Source organism: Scylla paramamosain, chromosome 15 (genome assembly GCF_035594125.1).
Source record: "Scylla paramamosain isolate STU-SP2022 chromosome 15, ASM3559412v1, whole genome shotgun sequence".
Classification (NCBI taxonomy): domain Eukaryota; kingdom Metazoa; phylum Arthropoda; class Malacostraca; order Decapoda; family Portunidae; genus Scylla; species Scylla paramamosain.
In genome coordinates this window covers 11,501,012-11,509,245 of record NC_087165.1, presented here as the reverse complement: position 1 = coordinate 11,509,245, position 8,234 = coordinate 11,501,012, and the positions used below count along the sequence as shown (strand labels likewise).

At 47.6% G+C, this 8,234-nt stretch overlaps 1 long non-coding RNA gene across 1 annotated transcript in view; it reads left to right on the top strand.

Moving 5' to 3' along the window:
- The first annotated feature begins 5,058 nt into the window (after positions 1 to 5,058).
- LOC135107204 (uncharacterized) overlaps positions 5,059 to 8,234 on the top strand; it is an 8,411-nt gene continuing 5,235 nt past the window's right edge. The window contains exons 1-3 of the long non-coding RNA XR_010271650.1: positions 5,059 to 5,103; positions 6,909 to 7,012; positions 7,869 to 7,957. This is a non-coding gene — a long non-coding RNA (uncharacterized LOC135107204). The remainder of the gene's footprint in view (positions 5,104 to 6,908; positions 7,013 to 7,868; positions 7,958 to 8,234) is intronic.

Below are 8,234 nucleotides of genomic sequence, written 5' to 3'. Positions count from 1 at the left end.
GTACGGGCGGACGCGTCGTGGCGAAGTTTCGCTTTCTTCCTCAGTCGCTCTGCCTTGGCGTCGCACTCATCAGCAGCGCGCTGCCACTGCTGAGCGTATGAGCGATGATGAGCCGGGACACAGGACCTCATAGGATGACCGAAGAGGACTTGTGCTGGTGATCGCCCTTCCGCCCTCGGAGTGTTGCGCAGTTCCAGCAACCCGCGAGCGAACGCATCCTCGTCCAGGTGTCCCTGCTGTGTGGTCGTGAGGATCAGCTTCTTCACGGACTTGACCGCTGCCTCGGCGTGACCATTGGAGCGTGGATAATGAGGTGAAGATACACGATGCTCCACCCCCCATCGAGCCAGGAAGCGCCGTACCGATGAAGAAGTGAACTGCGGTCCACCGTCAGTCCTCAGGAGAACAGGCACGCCCGTGTCGGCGAACACACCCCGAAGGACACGAACGAGCTGATCAGCCGATGCTGGACGTGAGCATGCAGACACGTGAGGCCACCCAGACAAGCGATCTACATACACGAGGTATGTACGGCCTGCTGCGTGGAAGTAGTCTGCAGAAACTGACTCAAACACCCTGCTGGGTGTGTCCGTGTCCTGCCAGAGAGGTTCGTTGGCTTGGCTTGGTAGGAGTGGACGGCATAGTGAGCATCCAGAAACGACGTTCTCAACGTCTCTGTCCATACCAGGCCAGTACACCGTTTGTCGGGCCCGTCGCTTGGTGCGCTCCATCCCCTGATGACTGTCATGGAGTCGCTCTAGTGTTTCTCGGCGGAGGCTGTGAGGAATAAGAAGCCTCGGCCCGTAAACCACCAGGTCGTCGTCTACGGCCAGCAGACTGCGCACCGGCCAGTACGTACGCAAGCGGTGATCGAGGTCGTGGCAATGATCAGGGAAGCCCTCGATGATGACGTTCTTGAGCAAGCAGTACTCCCCGTCTCTTGCTGCTGCGGCACGTACCATTTCCACAGTCTGATCCTGGAGTGGTGCTAAGCGGACGCCGTCCTCATTGGTGGCAGATAACGCTGAGATGACCGCTGAGTGGAGAGGGTCGAGGTCACCAGAAGTAGCAGCATCCTCTTCCTCCACTGGGTCCTGTACTGGAGCACGTGAGAGGGCGTCGGGCACACAGTGTGTCGATCCCTTTTGCCAGGGTCGAGCGTCGTCTGTCAACTCGATGGCCATGGATCCACCAGCCATTGCACGTAAACCTTCCTTTGCTTCGAAGACGCTGGGAAAGGCCTTGATCACAGCAGCAGCGTGCCCCGCACGCTGCTGTGGCGTTGGGTCGTAGGAATGAGGCCAGCTGATCGCTTCTGTGGGCGTAGATAGAGGTGGCTGCGAGGCGGTCGGGTACTTGATGGAGCTGTTGCCGGTGTGCTGTTCTTCCCTGCGTAGCGGTCGGATTTGAGCCGGAAAATCTTCGGGGAGGATTCCGAGAGCGATGGAATCGTACCAGCTAAGCAGCGCCCCCTTCACCTCCTTCACCACGCTCACAACAGTCTCAGCTTCCCTGTCGCCCAGTTGCAAGTGCGACGAGAAAGTTCCTACACAGGTGAGGGGGTGATTACCGGCAGCATAAAGTCCATCACCATCAGCGGGCGCCAAGCTGGAGGGCGGGATTCCAAGGAGTGTTGCCGTGTCGAGGCCAATAACGGTCGTTTCGGCCCCAGAGTCAGGAGTCCACGTAATCTTGTCTCTTCCAGCGGGATGTGTGGCGGTAATGAGCACCTGGGGCGCAGGTCGTGCCGTCACCGTCTTTGTGTATACGCCTGATAAGAGCTGGTATACACTGGCACTGGCTCCCCGCCTCGGGCCTGCACCGCGATGAGGAGAGACAGTTGAGGAACTCCTCGAAGCTCCTCGTCGTTTCCTCACTGTCTGCTGACATACACTCGCAAAATGCCCTCTTTTCCCGCAGTTACGACACACTTTATCTATTGCCTGGCATCCCCTTTTGTCACTGCGACAATCTTTGCCACAACGATAACAGCCCGTGGGGCTTGAGCCCCCGAAACTGCCCTTCCTGTAGTTCGAGACAGCGTTCACACCATGGCTCGAAGAGTGAGAGCCGCCCCTTAGTACTGCACTACACTGGTTAGCGCTCTCTGATGCTCTGCAAATATCTATGGCGTTTTCAAGGGTGAGTTTCTTGTTTTCCAGCATGCGTTTCAGAGCCACTTCGTCTCGTGTCCCAACGACAATTCTGTCACGCAGCTGATGGTTTATGCACTGGTCGCAAAAGTCACAGAAATTGGCGATTTCCTTAACAGCACATAAAAAGTCGTCAAAACCTTCTTGCGTTTCTTGCACGCGGGAGTAGAAGTCTCTTCTATCCATGATGATGTTGCGCTGGCTTCGCAGGTACTCACACATTGCATCGAGGATGGTTCTTAACTCCGCGTCTCTCGGTAAGCTTATCCCGTAGCGAAGTGTACGGGTCCACTCGTCGTCTAGGACAGCAGCGAGTGCCGCCCTCTGCTCAGCCAGGGAGAGACAGTCTATCCTGGCGAGGGTTACGTATCCTTCAAACTTATGGCGCCACGTGTCGAACTCACGTAAAGATGCTGACGCCGTTAAGTGAGGAATGATGGTGGCGGACGTCGGGAACCTCGCGCCCTGGGTAGACGTGCTGCGGGCTGTGGTTTCGCCTTCATTGCTCGCCGTGGTGCGACTGGGAGCTTGTGTCCCCACTCTCTCCAGCAGCTGGGTTAAACGCTCCTCGCGAGCCTGACTCTGCTCCGACTGTCGCGCTAGCAGAGCCTGACTCTGCTCCGACTGTCGCGCTAGCAGGGCAGCCAGCGCCTCCAACTGCTTCTCCATTCTGCGCCGTACCCACTGCAGCCTTGTCCTGATCCTACTCACTGCGCCATGTTCGACTCTTGACCAGCAGGGGCACAGGAAACGCAGGTAACAGTGCAGGTGTTTATTCACAGAAGGTGTGAACAGAAGGCTGGAGGTAGGTGATCTCCCGGCGCCAGGCCGCGCACTTCCACTTAACACGTATGACTGAAGCCTAGCTCGTTCACTCATACACGTATTCATGCCTCACACAAGTCTCGCTCATTCACTCGTTCACACAACTAGCTAACAACCACACATATATATATATATATATATATATATACATATATATAAAGAAAGCCCACACTTAATGACGCTAAACACACTACATACAACGACATATCAGAAGGAACATTAGCCACTCCAGCAGGTAGTGAGGTATTTTTTTCCTTACATCATTCATTTCAAGAACAAGAAAAAGGAGGAACGGGGAAGCACGACAATATATCTCAGGTGATTCACGAGCGCTATCTTGTGTTCCGCTAGCAGTGAAGCTATATGCGATCCTGCAGGTCAGTGTTTTTCCTGTCGCAGGCATGGATGATGGAGGGGGGCAGCAGGCAGGGGCTAGTGGTGTGAGGACATGGGAGGAAGTCGTGTGATGGAGAGTAAGAATGGCTCATGGGAAGGAGGAGAGAGGAGAGGGGGGCGACAGAGGGTGAGGGGCAAGTAATGGAGAGGCGGAGAGTGAGGGAGGGAGTGGAGTGGGCTTCCATTACAGTGGACACATGGAGCCTTCTATTATATCACAAGCACTGGAGAGTTGTGGAAAAAATAGTACTCGATACTTGTCCTGCGTCTACAACTCCCAACGTTGGAGTAGCGAATTTTATCATTACTGTTTATAGGATCATTAATACTCTATTAGTTCAGAGAAAGAAAAAAAAAACCGTTCATCTAGTCATTCTAGTGCAGTAACAAAAAAAAAAAAAATGCACAGGTTCCTTAGGAATATGGGAAGATGTTTTTTTTGCACAGCGGCGCTGGGCAAGGCGCGTTACCGCGACCATCGGGTTAGGAATCGCAATCTAGTGTACCGTCAAGTCCTCGGCATTATGTTGTAGGCCGATGAATTCTGACAAAAACGATAACGTTTATCAACCAAACTAATGCACAGATTTGAGAGTTTGATAAGAATATAGTGCTTAAAAATACTTAACTTGTGCTTGAAAGGAGAAACAGACAAGAAAATGTTACTTCTTATAAGACATTTGAAATGATTTGTAAGATTGATGAAAAATTCGAGGGTTTCATATTTCCTGAGCAGGCAAATTCACACACCTTTCCAGAGTTTACAAGAGAGAGTTATCTCTGCTAAAGGGATTCCTGATCACATCATTAAACAAGTGTCCTTCCGTCCACGCCCGTGTAGTCACCCATGTGAGGGAGGCTAACAAGTAGTCTCGTATTATACATAAACTTAAAATTTACGAAGTTGTCCTTGGCTAGCTTCATTCATTGCATAACTTATCTTAGTATTTTTTCAAACATATATAAAATATGCCATATAGTATTTTTTCAAACATATATAAAATATGCCATATAGTATCAAGATAATTAATAATGAGCGAATTAATGTTTTAAATCAACAAGGATGAAAGGAGCTGAGCAATGAAACGGAAAGAATCTTGTTCCTGACGTCGTACCAGATGCTGATAACTCCCTACTATCCATTGCAGACCCTATGAGGCATCGTTTTTCGCAAATATCTCCTAAATGATATGACATTTTGGCACAGGTTGTTTGACACCGTTCCTTAATTTATGGTCCAACTGTTTGTTTAGAAGATATTTGCGAAAAAAAACGCACCGCATTAGAAATGCTAGTGAGCAAAGTGTGGGCGATCAAGCCACGTTCAGTCACCTCTATCACTCACTATCCTTGTAATGTTATATAATAAAGGCCCGCCGGCGTCAACAGTAGTCTTATCATATAATCACTAAAACACCAGTGAATCCTTAAGAGCTAATTTGTCTCCTCATTTCTAGGACAACAAAGTATCTCACGTATTCATGAAGGTGTTAATATTGTTTTCATTCTGAATGCAGTCTTATGAAGAGGTAACCTTACTTGATATCATAATCATAATACACAAAGGAAATATCTGATATTAGAATGTAAACTTCATTCTCTGGGTTCGAATCTCGAGTAAAGATTCGAGTTCACGGTGGGCGGGGCGGCTGGGATTGGAACTTGGGGAGCAGGATCAGTTCACGGCCGGCATTGTTTGTGTTCGCACGTTAGTTGTCTGTGTGATGTGGTAAGAATTTGTGTCGTAGTTGTTTATGAATCTTTGTTTATGTCTTGTGTAATGGTGAAGAAAATTAATTTAAAGTGAGTTACAGTAAAGAAGACCATTATAAGATGGTGTGGTGGCAAATCGGAGCAGTGGGAGGTACGCGAATAGTTGAGAGAGACTGCTGGCATGAGACGTAGTGGAGAGCGAGACCAATGTGAAGTAAGGTGATGGTGGTTGGGCACAGTGCTAGGTGTGCAATGGAGAAAGGACAGTATTTAGGACGCAGGAAAGGAAGATCAGAGCAGTGTACCTAGTGGTGAGGAGTGGTGTGGAAACCTGATCGAATGCATAGTGGCGGGCAGGGAGATAATGACCAGAGAAGGGATAAGGAAGCGTCATCTCAAAGGTATCAAGGGGGAAACGGGAAGGTAATGAGCATGTGGCCGCGGATACCGAGTTCCCTAACGAGGAGGGGTTCGCTTGGCTCGCCCCAAATGTCTGCTCTGCGGGGAGGGAGTGATCAAAGGGCCTGCGTGTGAGGAGCGTATGACAATCGGGAGAAATTGCTATTGCTTCAGATATTGGTGAGCGAAGACGGGAGGAGGATGTGACCGAAAGGGACTCGTAGTGACAATCGAAGGGGTGATGGGGATGAATTAGCCTTACTTGGTATAACAACAAAACAATGACATACGCAAATACAACTCACGATCTCCTTGGGTTTTTCAACAGTCCCTCTCTTCCTACACATCTTCTGAAACCCGCATCCAGTTCCTTAACACATTCCTCCTCGTCCAGTTTCTCAAACAACTACCACTAACACCAGCACCTCTTCACATTCCATGCCTTCCTTCCTCCTCACATTTCACTCTTTCTCCTCTTTCTTTATCTGCTTTCACCTTCCCCCTTCTCACACACCTCTTCCTCCTCCTCACGTCCTTAGCCTTTCCAAACACAACACCTGATCCTAACGCTTCATCCTCCTGCTCACATTCTAAACTCATCACCATATTCTCCTAACTCTTCAAATGCATCCTTTCTCTTCTTACCCTCCAGTTCTTCTTCCTCTTCCCCTATTCTCTTCACACTCCCACTCTTCCTCAAAAATCTCAATTCCCCATCCCTCGTTTTTTTTTCTTTCGGTATTTTCTTTCCATAAACTTCCACAGCCTCCTTTCCGCTATTTGCTTTCACTTAAACCTCCTTTTTCTCCAACTCACTGCTTTTCTCTTCCTCCTACTCTCTCTCTCTCTCTCTCTCTCTCTCTCTCTCTCTCTCTCTCTCTCTCTCTCTCTCTCTCTCTCCATCCTCTTCTCACAATATTACTACGTTCATCATTACCTGCTCGTTTACCTATTTTTCACAGCCTCCTCCTCTTTAGCTTCTTACATTCTCCGTCCTTCTCTCAGCCGCGTCCTTCGCACCTCTTTCTTCTCTTCTTAATCCTCCTCCTCCTCCTCTTTCTATTCCTCTTCCTCCTCCTCCTCCTCTTTCTCTTCCTCCTCCTCCTCCTCCTCCTCCTCTTCCAAATCTTCCTTTCTCATCCTCATCATGCGTGAACAGGACGTAATCTTTGTGTACGACTGCATTTTTCTTTTTTTTCTTGTTCCAGTTCTTGTTCTTGTTTTTGTTCTTGGTCTTCTTGTTCTTGTCCTTCTTGCAGTTGTACTAATTGCAATGACAAAAGTAATTATTAGTAGTAGCAGTAGTAGTAGTATTTAGGCGTTGTTGTTGTTACTAGTAGTAGTATATCCTCATCTATTTATGTGATATGTACCGTTATCATCTCGGTGATCTACAATGTGTACTGTCTTCCATATTGACAGGGAGCTGGTGAGCGCTGGGTGCCGTCCACTGCTTGCCCTTGACAGACGCCTCTGAACTCCAGGACTCTTTAACCAACCTAGTCTTTTGCCTGACTGCCACTGAGGTAGAGAGAGAGAGAGAGAGAGAGAGAGAGAGAGAGAGAGAGAGAGAGGGAGAGGGAGAGGGGGAGGGGGAGAAAAGGGAGAGAGATTGGGGGGTAGGAGGGAGGGAGGGAGGGAAGAAGACAACGTGTGTATGAGTGTTTGGGCCGTGTTTGAGAATGTTTGCTGCGTAGCTGTGAACACTTCACGGTCGCTGTGATAATGCTGTCTGTGTAACGGTACAAAATTACAGCATGTCTGAACTTTATCTTTGTGAGCACTCATGACTAATTTGTTGAGATGTGATGAGTGAAGATAGATTATTAGTAATTCCGGCAGCATCTCCATTAGTAGTGTAGTGGCCCGTACCTCTCCTCTCCTCATTTATTATTTTTTTTATTTGTGCAGTAAATCTGCAGTTCTTCCTCCAATATATTACTGCTCGGAACACACACACACACACACACACACACACACACACACACACACACACACACACACAAACACCTGGTAAAAACAAAGGAGAATGATGCCATTAAAACAAGGATCGGGGAAACGAGTTTCATTTAATTGTGTTGGCTCTAAAAGGCCTCACCATCAACACATCTCGTGTACATTAAGGTTGACAGGATTTCATGTGCAAGAAAGTGGTTATGCATTAACTAGCGGTTTTAATATATATATATATATATATATATATATATATATATATATATATATATATATATATATATATATATATATATATATATATATATATATATATACACCATTACAATGATCTAATAAGCACTAATAAACATTTATTTTAGTCATTAAAATACACACAACGATGTCAAAACTATACGCAATGAATGATCTGTATTATTAAATTTCCAGCTCCAAGTCCTCTCGCTGAGACCAGGATGGATATGGATGCGGGAGAACATCACCTCGCCAGCCTGTGCCAAGACTCCTGCATCTTACAGGTACCAAGCACTACTGGAGATGATGGCCTTGTAGGTTAATTTTAAGAAAAAAATTGGGGAGCCATTCTAAAACTTCCACAGCATTTACAGACTATTGCTCTCTGGTGAAAGGCGATTAGTTCAGAAGGGTGAATTCCCGCCTACTGGTGTGAGGGGAGGGAGTGCAGGCAACCTCTCAAAAAAGAGAACATGTGAAAGTTTTAAAGAACCCTTGTTAGGATGGAAGGCAAAAATGTGTAAAACGACTTTTTTTGATAGTGATAGAAGTATTGATATA